At 44.0% G+C, this 15,265-nt stretch overlaps 1 protein-coding gene and 1 long non-coding RNA gene across 4 annotated transcripts in view; both read right to left on the bottom strand.

Moving 5' to 3' along the window:
- The window catches only part of PEBP4 (phosphatidylethanolamine binding protein 4), a gene marked incomplete at its 5' end in the record, with an annotated part of 251,310 nt that overhangs the window by 217,861 nt on the left and 18,184 nt on the right, over positions 1-15,265 (bottom strand). The window lies entirely within an intron of this gene.
- On the bottom strand, positions 7,217-15,154 carry LOC310750843. The gene is made up of 2 exons (XR_014542333.1): positions 14,279-15,154; positions 7,217-13,909 (listed from the first exon to the last, which is right to left on the bottom strand). It is a non-coding gene; the product is annotated as an uncharacterized lncRNA (long non-coding RNA).

Below are 15,265 nucleotides of genomic sequence, written 5' to 3'. Positions count from 1 at the left end.
TCATAGTGGTGCGGAGGAATGAATGAAAGTCCCCTCAAGGTATCTGCTTTATATACATTATTTACACAATGGGCTGCACATGATTGGCTAATTCCGGAATTCTACTGTAAGCCAATCAGGTTGTGGATTCACTTCTATCTGGAGCATGATTGGGTGGTTCCTGCCAACCAATCATACTGCTGCATTGTTCTAGGACCAATCAGACTGCTGCATTCTGAATCCTATTGTTCTAGGACCAATCAGACTGCTGCAGTTTGGATCCTATTCAACTCAGTACATAACAGGTGGCTTCCCTACTAGAGTCTCTTAGTGTTGCTGTATCTTATCAGCTGCAAGGGGACTTGAAGTAGTGGTTCCACACAGCACTATATTCTTCATAACTTGCCTATCCACAAGGGGAAGAGTCTAAGAGAGTTTACTCAGAGGTCAGTCCCATTTGGCTCAATAAGGCTTGCTCCCAGATTGTAGCTTTAATTAGACATCTTCTCCTCCTTGGCATCACTCAGAAGATTCCCCATTCATTAAGAGGCAAAAAATAAACATCACAATTTTGCAGCTATGCAATTAAGATTTTAAAAAATAAAACAACACGTTCTAATCACCCCACCACATTTTGCAATGCTGGGTCAAGCAATGGTGGGAGCCCCAGTCAATGTGCAAGCAGAGAGAGAGGCGGCTGAGAGATTAATTTTGCTCCAGAAGAATACAACATTGCAAGCTCATTCACTGGCTGCCAGAGATGCGAGGGAGCAGACAAGATCGCAATTCTGAATCAAGCAACACTGGGAGGAGAGAGTAGCCTAAGGTGAAAGAACCACTGGTGAAAAAGTATTTTGCCACACCAGCTTATTCCAGTCAAATCAGTCTAAATATGGGTAGGAAACCGACAGCAGAGAAGAATCTTTCAATCCAAAACCAACCCCATCACTATGCCTGCTCTCCTCACAGCAGGAGCAGCAGCACTCCTGACAGCTGGGGAAATTTCACTGGTCTACAGCCTTCTCCCCACTGCCAGTGCTATGGTGGACAGAAGAAGAAAGGGGGGGACAAGGGAGAGGTGGGGCTTCAAATGGGTATTTTTTGGCAGCATGAATGCGTGCCAATACTGATAACATAAAAATGTTTGCATTTTTGTAATGTTAGGAGCGAACTTTATACCATTAGTTTCACCTGCTTTGGTGAGGCAGTACAAGTGACTGAGCGCATAATTAACTGCTCCCCTGTAGAAAAGTACAGCACTGTACAGCACTGGGCCTGTTATAAGAATTCTAAGGTCTCAAATATAGAATAAACATTCATAAATGCACACATATCTAAATATATAAACCAATAGTGCAGGAGAGCAATCTTGAAGCCATTTTGACTCTCCCAATGACCTCAAATATTCCTCTGCCGTAAGGGAGGCAAATGGGTAAAGCCTTCCCACTGTCTTACAAATTCTGTCTTAAGAGTGTATTTCTGTATGAATAGGGTGAGCCTGTGACCTGGATTCAGGAACCAAAGTATTAACCATCACAAAAGAATGGCCAGGCTGCCGAGGTAATGCAATCGGTGACCATTATCAGGTATCCTGGCAGACATGATTTCTGCTGTAGGCCACCTCCTATGATGAATGTGTGATGGTTTTGGGGTGGTCTTTGGCTAAGGGGGTTGGGCAATGTTGAAAGTCTTTAAAAGTTCCTGCACACTTTACTTCAGGGTCTCTCCCTCCTTGGAAGGAGGGGAGGGAACTCTGCCTTGCTTTCCACTGGATCCTGCCTCCATCCATTCTTCTCTGACCGATCATGGATTTAGGGGATTCAGAGTCCCATGGGGAGTTGGGCAACAAAAGCCAAACCCCAATTTTTACATCACTGTTTACTCCTGAAAATATTATGCCACAGCTGGAATGAATATATCCTTTTAACACAGAACTTTAAAAAAACAACTTCAGGAAGACAATCCAGAAAGCACTAGACTGCAATGGTTTAGCAGCTATGTTATTTGGAATGTCCAAAATAATTGGGTGTCAAATGACATTAATTTCTGGGGGCGGGGAAGCCTTAATATGGAAGCAATCTGGTTGAAACTTTTATTAAGAATTGACTGAGGCGGATTTAGGCAGGTTATTTTGTTACCTGCACACCTAAATCAGGAAAATGATCTGCCTTGGTCATTTTGTGAATAAGGGGTTGTAGCAGCCTGCATGTCTTAAACTGCTACATAAACCAACCACCAAGCATTCTGGGCTGCTTTCTCCCCCGGCAGCTGAATATGCAACTCTATGAAAATGTATACTCTACCGAGAAGGAGGAAATGTACATTCCACCAGCAGCAGGAGCTCTAAGCAAGCGAAGGCCAGTCTGCTCCAGCGTCAGGGCTGCTTGCCTGCCCCTCCTCCCTCTTGTTACACAACCCTGCCTGGGAGTTCCTGTGTGGGCAGACGTGGGCTTTCCTCGGAACTGACAGCAGCTTCTCTCAGTGGCTCAGCAGAACCTGAGCAGCTTACATAAACAGAGATACCCAAGTGTGGGCTGCAGAAAGTCAAAGAGAGGGAAGAAGGGGGGAATTAGCAGTCTCACCTCTTGCAGTGGAGGTGAAAGAGAGAAAGATGACTCAAGTGTTTTATAACTTGTCACATTCAAAACTGCAATTTGTAGGCAGGGAATACATCTCCAAAATAATCTCCTCTCCCCCCCTCCACCTCCCACCCCACACTGTCTAATTGAGATCCTCCTCTTCACTCCACCCCCAGGAAAACAGAAAATCCATCACAGTGGCAGCTGGAGAGGAGCTAGAAAACCCCAGGACTTTCGCAGGCTGCTTGGCAACAAAGGAGGATCCCCCTAATTTAGAAGAGTTACTCATTTCTCTCAAAGGATTGTAAGGAGGAAGCAGGGGAGGAGGAAGGGCACAGAAGGCTGCAGGAAAAGGGTTCGCCACATAGCAGCCTGCTGCACTCCTGGCCTCCTTCTCTGCAAGCACTTCTGTCTCTTTGGGACGGACACTCAGAGGCTCGGTCAGAGATGACCCTCCCCTTTTCCGGCAGTAGGATACCCAATCAGGTTCTACCTCACAAAATGGGGTGTTATTTTATTTATTTGTGTACTGCCCTTCATCTGAAGATCACAACATAAAAATAAAAAATGAGAAAAGAAAATACAGTCAAAAACAAAAATAAACCAATAACCCCCCCTACCATAAACATATTTAAAAGTACATAGAATGCTAATCAACCCAAACCCTGGTTAAAGAGATTACTTCTTCTTCCCCTAGAGCCTAAAGCTATGCAATGAAAGCACCAGGTGAGCCTTTCTGGGAAGAGCATTCCACAAATGAGGAGTCACCACAGAAAAGGCCTGTTCTCGTGTTGCCACCCTCCAGACCACGTGCGGAACAGGGTCATGAAGAAAGGATGGAGGACTCTGTCACTTGAGGTTCTTTCAGTATCTCATTTTTGCAATCATAAATTCAGTTCTCCACATTTCTGCAGCAATTTCCAATTTAGGAAAAACCTCATGAAAACTAGCATTTAGTGCGGATTTCTCCTAATAAACACATTTTATATGCACTTTTGATTAATATACATATTTTTCAAGCAGATTTCTGCAATATAATGCATTTTGTGTGTTATTTTCACTAATATGTGAATTTTAGGAACACTTAACATAATACATGCATTTTTGCACACATTACCTGGATGGAGAACTGCATCACAAAAACAGGAAAAGTGTGGATTTCGCCTTTAAATAAAAACTGAATTGAATTTATCCCCCATTGCTACTCACAGACAATACACACACATTTTATTTCTTCATTATTAGCTCGACTCCTACTGCTGTAAGGTTTTCCATCAGCTGCAGATCTTCTATCATAGGCACTTGATGCCCCCAAAGTGTTAAAACCAGGGCTTTTTTTCAGCCGGAACATGCCGGAACTCAGTTCCAGCACCTCTCAGGTGGGCGCCATTGCCATTCTAAGAGAACGAGGGAGCTGTTCATGGTGAGTTCTGGCACCTCTTTTTCTAGAAAAATAGCACTGGTCAAAATTGTAATGCTAGTAATTTCTGTGGAATCTCGTTTACTCCTTGCTGAAAGGTAACAGCAGTAACTGAGCAGCCAGCACCAAGAATATATCTGAATAGATCCTGGATTCAGATGGAGTTGGTCACCTCTCAACCTAATTGTTGGATACAATGATCTTGTAAAGTGCAGTCTCTTCCATACTCCATCATCTACTGCAACAGAATAAAGATGTCTATGTTTGAACAAACTTGTACAAAACCAGGTGAACTGTGAGTTCCACACCCACAATGGGGCTTTTGAGGCCCATGTCACTTTAGAAATCAACCGTCTCCCACCTCTTGGAAGAACAATATACAGCAATTTTCTTGTAGAAACTTCCTGGGGATCAATGAAACCCCCTACTGTAATTAAAGAACTTGGCCACTGTACAACTGGGGTGGGGGTGGGGAAGGGATAGAAATGGAGTTTCCTTTCATCCCTGGTGAGTGTATACAAGCAGATTGCTGCATATACAAGCAGATTGCTGCATATTGTTCCAAGGTGTAGGAGGGTGCTGGTGTCTTGAGGGGGGGTGAACCTCAGAAGGCATGCTGTGTTTGTGGCACTCATATCAAGCCCCATGGGATGGAACCTCAGTTATTTGCAAACCGTCTACTTTCTTGGAACCCTGTTTGAATCAATTCGGCTGCCAAGGAATTCTAGCATGCTACACAGGATTCCAGAAACCCAAAAGACACTTTCCAAACCTATCAGGCTTCTGCTGTCACCACTCATCAGACAAAACCACCACAAACTGCTTCCAAATCCACCTGAGCAAAGGATGGAAAGAAGCAATGTGTTGCTACTATCAGAATGATTCCTTGTTTCTACCAGTAAGCATACCCACCAAAAGAGATTCCCTTCCCATGAAAGCCAGTCAGGGGTACTCCATTAAGTCCCCATCACACAGCTAACGCACTCTATGCTGACCATGAGCTGGAGTCCACAGGATGCAATGGACTCCCCAAAGTTGCAGGATCTTGAATAGCTCCACGAAAACAACTTGCTCTGAGGTCACTTGGAGCTCACTTGAAGCCTTTTATTCCACTTGGGCTACAGTACTGCTCAAGGTCAGGGTCACAGACACTATACTCAGAGCCGTCTTTCCCATAGGGCTTAGTGCTTCGTTGCGCCAGGGCGCTGGCCTCTCAGGGGCGCCCCAGCGAGGGGGGAGCTGCACAGCTTTGCCGGCGGCCTCCCCTTTCCCTCTACCTGCCAGCTGTGCCTCGCCAACCACATGGCTGGGGGGCATGCAGCTTGCCTCCCAAGCCTCCGTGGGAGACGATCCCTGCAGAGGCTTAGGGAGGAAGCTGCACCCCACCAACTATATGGCTGGATGGCGTGCAGCGCTCTTTCTCTCTTTCGCCCGCCCGCCATGTGTGAAGAGGGAGGCGGGCAATGGCAAGGGGGAAGCGGAGCACGAGGAGGAGGAAGGAAGAAGAAGAAGAAGAAGAAAGGAGCCCCTGACTTGCCCCCTTTCTTCCTCCTCTAGCCGGCCGCTGAGCCTCCGCAGTGGGTTTGCAGCCACATCTAGCCCAAGCCATGAGTAGCAGCAGCTGCTGCCCTGGTTTCTCTCCCTGGAATCGTGCCCTGTGTTTAATGTTACAGGCAACTCTATCCTCCTTCCTTTGCTCTTCTTCTTCTTCTTCTTCTTCTTCTTCTTCTTCTTCTTCTTCGGGGGTGGGCTCCTTCTCCGCCCCTCCAACAAGGTCCCTAGGGGTTGTAAAGCAAGGTTGTAGCACCGACCCCATTCATTCCAGCAGCTGGCCATCACACACTCATTCCGAGCCCTGCGAAAAATATCATCACCATTACTACTACTGCTGCCCTCCACCCATAGATATCACGGTGGCTCACAGCCTGAAACTACGGTACTAAGCACGTGCTAGAAACTAGAACAAAGGCAAACCAAGCCAGCAACCCTCCTCCTCCCTTATTTGCGAAACAAGCCTGTTAATTGCCTATCCAACTAAAAAAAAAGGCACTGAAGGTTTTTGAGATCAATGCAAGCTAAAAAGCATTGCAGGGGGTTGGGCTAGATGACCCGCAGGGTCCCTTCCAATTCTAAGTTTTTCTGAAAAACACACACGCACAACCCAACTATGGTCCCTCTGCAGTCCTCGCCCCAAGCAACTGTGTGTGAGACTTGCTCCCCAGAAAGTCTGCCTTGTCTTGCTACCTGAGGTTTTTGGTCTCTCCTCAGCCCCCTCCCCCCAATCTATTCATATTCCTTTCTCCCTAATCTCCAATACAGTAGTACCACAGGTTACAGACGCTTCAGGTTACAGATGCTTCAGGTCACAGACTCCGCTAACCCAGAAATAGTACCTCGGGTTAAGAACTTTGCTTCAGGATGAGAACAGAAATCGTGCTCCGGTGGCATGGCAGCAGCGGGAGGCCCCATTAGCTAAAGTGGTGCTTCAGGTTAAGAACAGTTTCAGGTTAAGAACAGACCTCCAGAACGAATTAAGTTCTTAACCCAAGGTACCACTGTATTACATTTTCCTCTGGTTGAGTCTTAAAACAGAAAGCTCTAATTCCCAACTGTGTTTCTTCCTGCAGTTCTACTGTCTACTCAGAAGTAAGGTCCTATTAGAGTCAGCAGGGCTTACTCTCAGGTAAGTGCAGTTACACCTCATGAGAAGAGGAGACTCCCTGGAAAAGACCCTGATGTTGGGAAAGATGGAGGGCACAAGGAGAAGGGGACGACAGAGGACGAGATGGTTGGACAGTGTTCTCGAAGCTACAAACATGAGTCTGACCAAACTGCGGGAGGCAGTGGAAGACAGGAGAGCCTGGTGTGCTCTGGTCCAGGGGGTCACGAAGAGTCGGACATGACTAAACAACAACAACAACAACAAAGTGCAGTTAGGGCTGCAGCCTTCGTGACCCAAGTTTTGGGTCCTTTTTAGGTTCAGGATGTCACTGCTTTACACCCACCCCCACCCCCCATAATATTTGAAAACGTCAGCTTTGTACTTAAACACAAATTGACCAGGAACTTCAATGTCTGTGTCTTTATTAATTATTTAAAGAACAACAAACTGGTGATTGCTTTAACTTTTTGATATGTGGTGATTTGAATCATGTGGATGAATTAGAAGAACTGCTGAGTCTTGAATGAGTCTTGCTTTGGAATTGAGAACTTCATTGGATTTTCTTCTGCCTTTTCATTTTATTTTGTTCTAAGGGCTTGTTAGAGATAATGTGTAAGCGTGGTGTCAGCTCTCCCCAAAAAGTCAACAACTCTCGGGAGCCTTTCCTAAAAAAGGTCAACAACTCTGGGGTTCCCCCACCCTTAAAAAAAGGTCAACAACTCTGGGAAACGGGGGGCGCCGGAGGGATCTTTGCACCATAGTGCTGCATATGCTTAAGATGGCCCTGACTATACCAAGCCCAATCTCTGGTATCTAGCCACAAGAATACTATTGCTCCACAGCTTCCCTTCGTAATCCTACTTACTAATTTCTGGGTTTGCTTTTGCCCATGCAAAAGCCTTTTATAAGCCCTCCCTACATACACACCATTTGTAGCACAGGGGCTGTATTTGCCCCACAATTCCCATTTCTATCCTCAGAGTCTACTCTGCATGCAAGGCACCAAGTGTCTGGGTGGGTCTCACACGTCTGTGGCAGATAACCATGTGGGAATGACTGCCTCCCTCAGCCAGTGAAATTAACAGTCTACTTAAAAAGAAGAAAAATCTGCTTTTGTATGTGGAATGTGGGCAGGGGCACCTTGTCCTTTGCCTGCAGCAGCAAAGTGCATTGGGCCAGCCCTGGTATCACTGCTTCTCTGGTGCCCATCTTGGAGAATCAGTGCAGTAATTCTGGAGGCAAAGGACAAGGTACCACAGTTGATGGTATCCAAAGCTGCTGGATCCAGAAAAATTAAATTGGGCAAAGAACATCATCAGCAAGAGTAACCAATGCTGCTTCTGTCCCCAACCCACGTCTGAAACAAGAATAGAGTAAGTCTAAATAATCCATTATCTCCAAAAACATCTGAAGCTGTTCGGCCACTCATCTCTCCAACATTGTTGCCTTGAAAGGGAATACTGGCGACTGGGCAGGCATTGCCCTATAACTCTGCATCCACTTTATTATGGTGAAGTGTTCCTTCAATTAACACAGCGGATCCTGGGCAAGGTAGGACTGGCAGGCAGTAAACGGATGATGCGATGTACCTGATCATGATGGAGAGATCTTTTTGCAAATGCCAATGTGATGTGAGTGGCAATGATATAAGGAAGCATTTACACAGTATTCCCGGGTATATATTTTCTTCATGCAAATAGCTCATCAACTCTTGGTTGTTCTACAAAGTGACACTGGCGACAAGGTTCAAAATAGATTGGCAGTCTGCCAGTTTAGCAAATGTTCCTTTCTCCTACTTTGCCTAAATAGAGACAGGCACAAGCCATTTTGCTTTAATTGTCAAAGACAGAGCTACAGGGGCACCCATCACCCATCAATAGCATTTAGGGGCTGGGGACTCTCCAACACCCATGGGGAATGCCAATTAGGGTTTCCTGTGCATATCAGTCTTAATTTCATGTGGTTCCTAACTCTGTTGTCTCATTAATCTATCTAATCCTTTCAAGTAGCATTAACTGATTTGCCTTGGTTTCCTGACACCAAGTTGTGGGAGCTTTTGCACTGGATCCGCAAATTCCTCCTCTAGTAATGGGGTGTTAAAGACAGTTGCTGTTGCTAAGATGCATTTGAGTGAGGAGAAATCACTCTCCACTCAGTGTTTTCATCAGTATAGATACTCACAAGGTGTTTTTGCACTTAGAAGTTACAAAGAGATAGCTTAGACAAATTCAAGCATTAGAAATTTCCCACCCCCTAAAATTCACAGCCAACCTGTTAATGAGTCTTTTTGACCCTTGTGCCATGTTACCTCTAATTTTACAGCCTGTTGGGATTTGAGTTCTGTGGACAGCCTCACATTTAGTTTAGAATTATAGGCTGAGTAGCTGTTCTCTTCTATTATTGTGCTGTCAATCTTGAATTAGCACATTAAATATGGTACGCTGAATGCATCTGTTCTGTATATCACAAGTCCTAATTGTCATTTGTTGAATCATTTCGTTTTTATATGATTGTTAAGCAATTATTTCATCCAAGGCGGCTTAAGCTTTGATTACTGTATACTGTTTGCAGGGATCAAAGTAAAAACCATCAACATCCTTCAAGCTTTGAGAGGCACAAATCTCTTTCCTAAATGCACGCTTAAGAACTGGAGAAATGGGCTGTGCATGACCTAATAGGTCTTTCACATCTCTCCTTCCGCCTATCCTGCCTGGAGGGGTGGAATGTGTTTGTCTGGGGTAGTTAAGTGTCTGGTCAGAGTGTAGGTAATAATGTGGATATGAAGTGACATTTCTGCCAAGATTGCTCATGAAAGGAGGTACAAGCTGCTCAGCTCTGCCTGCACCAACACAATTCTTTATGTGCCATTTATCTGGGAAATGCAAAGTGTTGGCTATTAAAATCTCAGGTAATTCCATTCTTCTCCATAGAACAAGCATAAATTATGTTTGTTTTAAAAAGAGGTAGCACAGAAGATTTCATTCAGAAAGGCCACAGAATCCAGCAGCAAGATTATTTTAATTCTGAAAAATCTTCCAGTTCAAATTTCTGGAATAAGTTATGACCATTTGTTTTCTTATGGTACACTTTACTCCTCTTGGGGACATATTTTTATATGAGGTTCACATAAAATTGAGGTTATGCCTGCCTCCATTGTATTTTGTTTGATAGTGTGTTGGGTATTGGTACTGGGTAGGTAGGTATGTATGTATGTATGTATGCATAACATTTATATTCCACCTTTATTCTCTCCAGGGAGCTCAAGGTTCTCACTCCTCCTCATTCAGTCCGCACAACAACCCTGTGAAGTAGGTTAGACAGAGAGGTGGTGACTGGCCCAAATTCACTGGGTGACCTTGGGTCAGTCACTGCTTCTTTTAATGGTTCCAATTTTTGCAAGTCACACTGCCCAAACTTGTGCCCCAGGGAGGTAAAAAACAACATGGAGGCAGCAGTTATGAGTTACCAGTCTCTGCAGCCACAGCAAGCGCTATGACCCTCCAGAGGTTTGACTTAATCGGTGGAGGCGTGTTCCGTTGTTTCTCAAGACAGACAGATGCCAACACTGCAACATTGTATAAGCATATTTGGAATGTATATTATATTTGGAACCCACTCTGGGATCACATGTGATACAGAACAGCACAGGAATCAATCAGTCAGTCAAATACATACATACATACATACATACATACATTCATACACATATACTGTTCCTTTTAATATCTCCCTTGGTTTGAAAAATAGGTCCAGGCACATAATTTGCATACCATTTGTTAGTTGCTGTTTTCTGTACTGAAAGAATATGAAATTAAATCCAGGAAAAGCTTGTCTAGCTCTGGAAGTATCCCACTTGAATCCTTTGAAGGCTAAACACATTGTTAGACAAAACCTGGAAGGAGCCCTCAATGGTTGTGTTCACACCTAACAACAAGCCAGACTTTCTGCTTTATCATGGTTTCCTGTGAATGAGAACCATGCACAAGAAACCAGAACAAGCCAAAAAGTTTAGTACATGGTTACAGGTGAATGCAGTCATTAACGAGATCAAAGTATTTATTTTATCAATTTCTTTTGAGATACTGAAAGCAAAAATAAATGGGGCAGCTTCAGATATGTGTGTCAGAAATGGATTGTAGCTGAATCCCTTTAAAACAGTGGTGGGAATATGATTTAAATCATGTTAAGGTTGTTGGAAGAGTTTCTTGTCTAAGTTTTCTTCCTGCCTTGTCCTCCAGCTGTTTTTCTTCTGCTGGAGCTCCAAGAATAGAAGTAGCACCCACTAGAGAAAAAGCAGTTGGGGCTGCTGAGGGAGGAATTGAATATTCTTTTTTACGCTGGACAGCAAATTGTTAACTGTTCAAATGAATTGCGTTCCCGCAATGAATTAATCCTTGCTTAAAGTAGCACAAATGTTCCAATTCCAAAACTTGGATTTCTTTTCCTAGTGTATGTGGTGCTTCACATGGTCATTGTGCAGCCAACTGGAGGGAATGCCAAATACATACATGCAACCACTTAATACGTGGTACTTTCCTTCTAATTACAACAGTGAGGCAAAAGAGAAACCAAACATATCCCGGGAAGAAGACGCTACTGACCTAAGTGAACAGGGCCAGAGTCCACAGAGCCCTCTGAGGAAGTCGTCAAATGCAATGATAAAAAGAGAAATGTGGAAGAGTAGGTAAAAGGTAATGCCATAAATTGCAGCTTAAAAACATCGCTGTGGGTAAATTGCTTTTTAACAAGCAGACAAGCTCTATCAATAGCATCTACCGTATGTTTTTATAAAGTGCCGAAATATGTTTTTAAAAGGCCAGTAAATAAAGTTCCTATCGATTTGATCTCAAGTGTAATCTGTTTTTCTGTCTGCCACCAACACTGGTAATAAAGCAGAATCATGTAATACGGCATTTCAGCTAATGCGACTATACATCACCACAAGGACTGCACGTTTGCTGCCGATCTATCATTTTCTATTGGGATTGCTTAGCTGTAGAATTTATAAACTTGCTCCAAATTGATGCAATGTCCAATTTTCTTTTCCAATTTATTTTTGGTTGAGCAAAGCAATATTGAGGTGTCTGCAAGACAAGGAGGGAGCATTTCCCATCTATCCAGATGTTCCTAGCCTAACCCAAACTTCCTACTGAACAACTGTGTGCCCATCATGGAAGGAAGCATACCTGGCAGGAGGAGAACCATTTCGACAAGTGGATGTTCTCTGCTCTTGGAAACCACAGTGATGCCTCCAGCTTCTCAGAAGCTTTAGACATCTCAATAGCTGATCAAACGCTGACAGGATATTAGAGGGCTATAGCTATGCTGCAAAAGCTTACCACCAAAAAGTGATGACATGGATCAATCATGCAAGAGGCATATTTGTAATATTTTCTCTCGTGGAGTAACTCTTATTGTGTTTCAAAAAATATTGTAGGCCAATTTAACGGTGATTCACACAAAGTCTAGAAATCAGGCCATGTCACTTATACTTAAAGGAGAAGATGCTGTAGTTCAAATAACTGCAGATATGCCAATAAAGAAAACAATCTAATCTGTACCTGAAAATGCCTCCTGAAGTGGTCTCGCCTATACAGAATTAATACTATGCCATACTCATTTTCCATTGAAATCTGCATGACAACATTGGATACAAGTTTACTCTGGTATTTCTGTTTAGCAAGTTTTGTGACCAGGGTAGAATCCACAAACATATAAAAAACATTCTGAAAATGCTTTTTTTTAAGCGTTTTTAAAATACATTGAATATTCCATAAGGCTCACCATTGCCATCTAGTGTCACATTCTATATTGCACTTAAAACACACTTAAAATGTTTTATTTGCAGCTGTACAGCTGAATCCCAGGACTACAGAAGTGTGTACATAATAGTTCTTACTGCACTAATACATCAAACCGAAAATGAGAGCAGATAGACCCATCCACTTAATTGTTATAGTCACCTTTCAGCCACTACTCTAATTAGCACAATAACATTTAACACACAAGGGTCATAGCTCAGTTGCACAGCTTCTGTTTTGCATACAAAAGCTCCAGGAGCAACCGCAGCATCTCTGGGAGAGATCCCTGCCTAAAACCCTGGCGGGCAGCTGTCTGTGCAGTCAGGACAGGGTTAGAAAGGCCATTCTTGCACAGCTGTAGAGTGCCCTGCCTCCCCAAGGGTTGAACAAATAAAGGGGACTACTACTGTAAAATAGGAGGAAGAAGATTGCTCTTTACTCTTTTCTCGTAACATGAACAAGGGAGAGTTCACCTAGTGTTCCTATTTCCATCTTTATTACACTTATATCCCCCTCTTCTCCCACGGAGCTCAAGGCAGAACACACAGTTCTTTCCCCCGTCCTTCTTACCCTCTTACCATCCAACCCTGAAGGCTAGACTGAGAGAAAGTGACTGACCCAGGGTCACATGGTGAATTTCATGACTGAGGGGGAATGTGAACTTTGCCTCCCCAACCCTAGGTTCCCATCCAGGCCATACATTTCACACACTCTGAGACCACCTTCACACTCATGGCTCCTCCCCCCAAACAATCCTGGGAACTGTAGTATGTCCAGGGTGCAATAAACTGTAGCTCTGTGAGAGGGTCTCCTAAGAACTCTCAGCAGCTTGAACAAACCACAGTTCCCACGACTCTTTGGGAGAAGCCATGGCTGTTCAGGTGGTGCGCTTTAAATGTATGATGTGGATATGGCTCTGGTTCAGTGCTCTTAACTACTATACTATGCCTTAACTACTATACCTCTCTTTCTCTCAGTGCAGTTACTAAGAATATGAGAAGTTTCTAATTCAAATGTTACCTCAGCCGTGAATGTGGCTTTTGGACTCATTCTCTCCTGAATTGAAATATGTAAATCCCAAGAGAAAAACTGCACTTATTGCATCATACTTTGATCACTGAGAAAGAAAAAACATCAAGGAGATAACCAATGAAGATAATACACATGATAATTTGTGTTTTCTTCTTACAGTTTCATAAACAAATTATAAAACTAATCACCAAGTTAAGAGAACAACCCAGGGGAAACCTTGGTCAGTATCCAACTAAACAGTTCTGCTAGTGCAAGGACTTTTAGCATACCCTCCAACATTTCTCTGATGAACGTAGGGACGACCCATTCCATAATGGTAATTTTACTATTAAACATTAAAAAACCTTCCCTATATTGTACAGGAATGCCTTCAGACGGCTTGGGGGTCAGATAACTCCATACCTTCCAACATTTCTCCAATGAAAATAGGGACGTCCTAAGGAAAAGCATGGGACGCGGGTGGCACTGTGGGTTAAACCACAGAGCCTAGGACTTGCCAATCAGAAGGTCAGCGGTTCGAATCCCCGTGACTGGGTGAGCTCCCGTTGCTCAGTCCCTGCTCCTGCCAACCTAGGAGTTCGAAAGCACGTCAAAGTGCAAGTAGATAAATAGGTACTGCTCCAGCGGGAAGGTAAACGGCGTTTCCGTGCACTGCTCTGGTTTGCCAGAAGTGGCTCAGTCATGCTGGCCACATGACCCGGAAGCTGTACGCCGGCTCCCTCAGCCAATAAAGCGAGATGAGTGCGCAACCCCAGAGTCGGCCACAACCAGACCTAATAATGGGCAGGGGTCCCTTTACCTTTACCTTTTAAGGAAAAGCAGGACATTCCAGGATCAAATCCGAAACCAGGACAGCTTCTCTAAATCAGGGACATCCCTGGAAAACAGGGACCCTTGGAGGGTCTGCTTTTAGCGGCTTGTGCAATGGAACTTCCCTGTCCTCTCAGCTCCCTGCATGTGCCATAAAACTTCTCTGGAGGGTTGGGAGGGAGGACCCCCAGAGCAGATTAAGGGGTTGAGTGCTGACAAACCTTTACAGGGTAATTGAGCTGGCCAATACACCCCCCACCTCACTGATACTCTGCTCTGGACTTGCTCATTGTCCTCCATGAGCCACAGAGGGAGGTGAGAGGGCAGGGAAGTTCCACTGCACAGATAAAAGTCCTTGAACTAGCAGAACTGCTTCGCTGGATACCACTGACCAAGGTGTCCCTTGGATTGTTCTCTTACATGATATTAAGGGCCATTTTGGATTTTTCTTCTTTTGTTTTTTTAATTTACAAACATATATTTTTCTGTATACCTGAGGGGTCCACTGAAATCCCTACTTTGTATGAGGGCAATTCCAGTTTGCTTCCCTTCCCACAGACATGGGAGCATCTGGATGCTATTAGAAGAAGCAATAGCAAATCCAGGTTTCAATTAAGCAAAACTAGAAAGTTTACTAGTCACTGTGGCCTTTTTCACGTTTTCGGACAGGGAGACTCCCAGTCAACTGCAGAGATGCTGCTTTCTGCTCAACCTTTCCTGGTTTACAAATAGAAAATATTCCTCTTGAAACTAAATGGAATAAATGTGTAAAGCACAGTCCTCGTGGATGCAGGTGTTAATTCTGTTTCCAGTAAAAGGGACTGTAGGTCAATTACTCTCTGCTGCAGAGCTCATTCTTCAAATGGCAGAACTAGGAGAAAAATCACCCCAACAAAATTATTTGCAGCTAAGTTAACTCAGTGATGGCAAACTTCTGTTTCTAGCTGATTATTGCCAAGAGAAAAAGGACTGCATGACCACA

Source organism: Podarcis filfolensis, assembly GCF_964270895.1.
Source record: "Podarcis filfolensis genome assembly, chromosome: 15".
In the NCBI taxonomy this organism is placed as follows: Eukaryota; Metazoa; Chordata; class Lepidosauria; order Squamata; family Lacertidae; genus Podarcis; species Podarcis filfolensis.
Note: the sequence above shows the minus strand (reverse complement) of the source record. Positions and strands in the feature narration are given on the sequence as shown.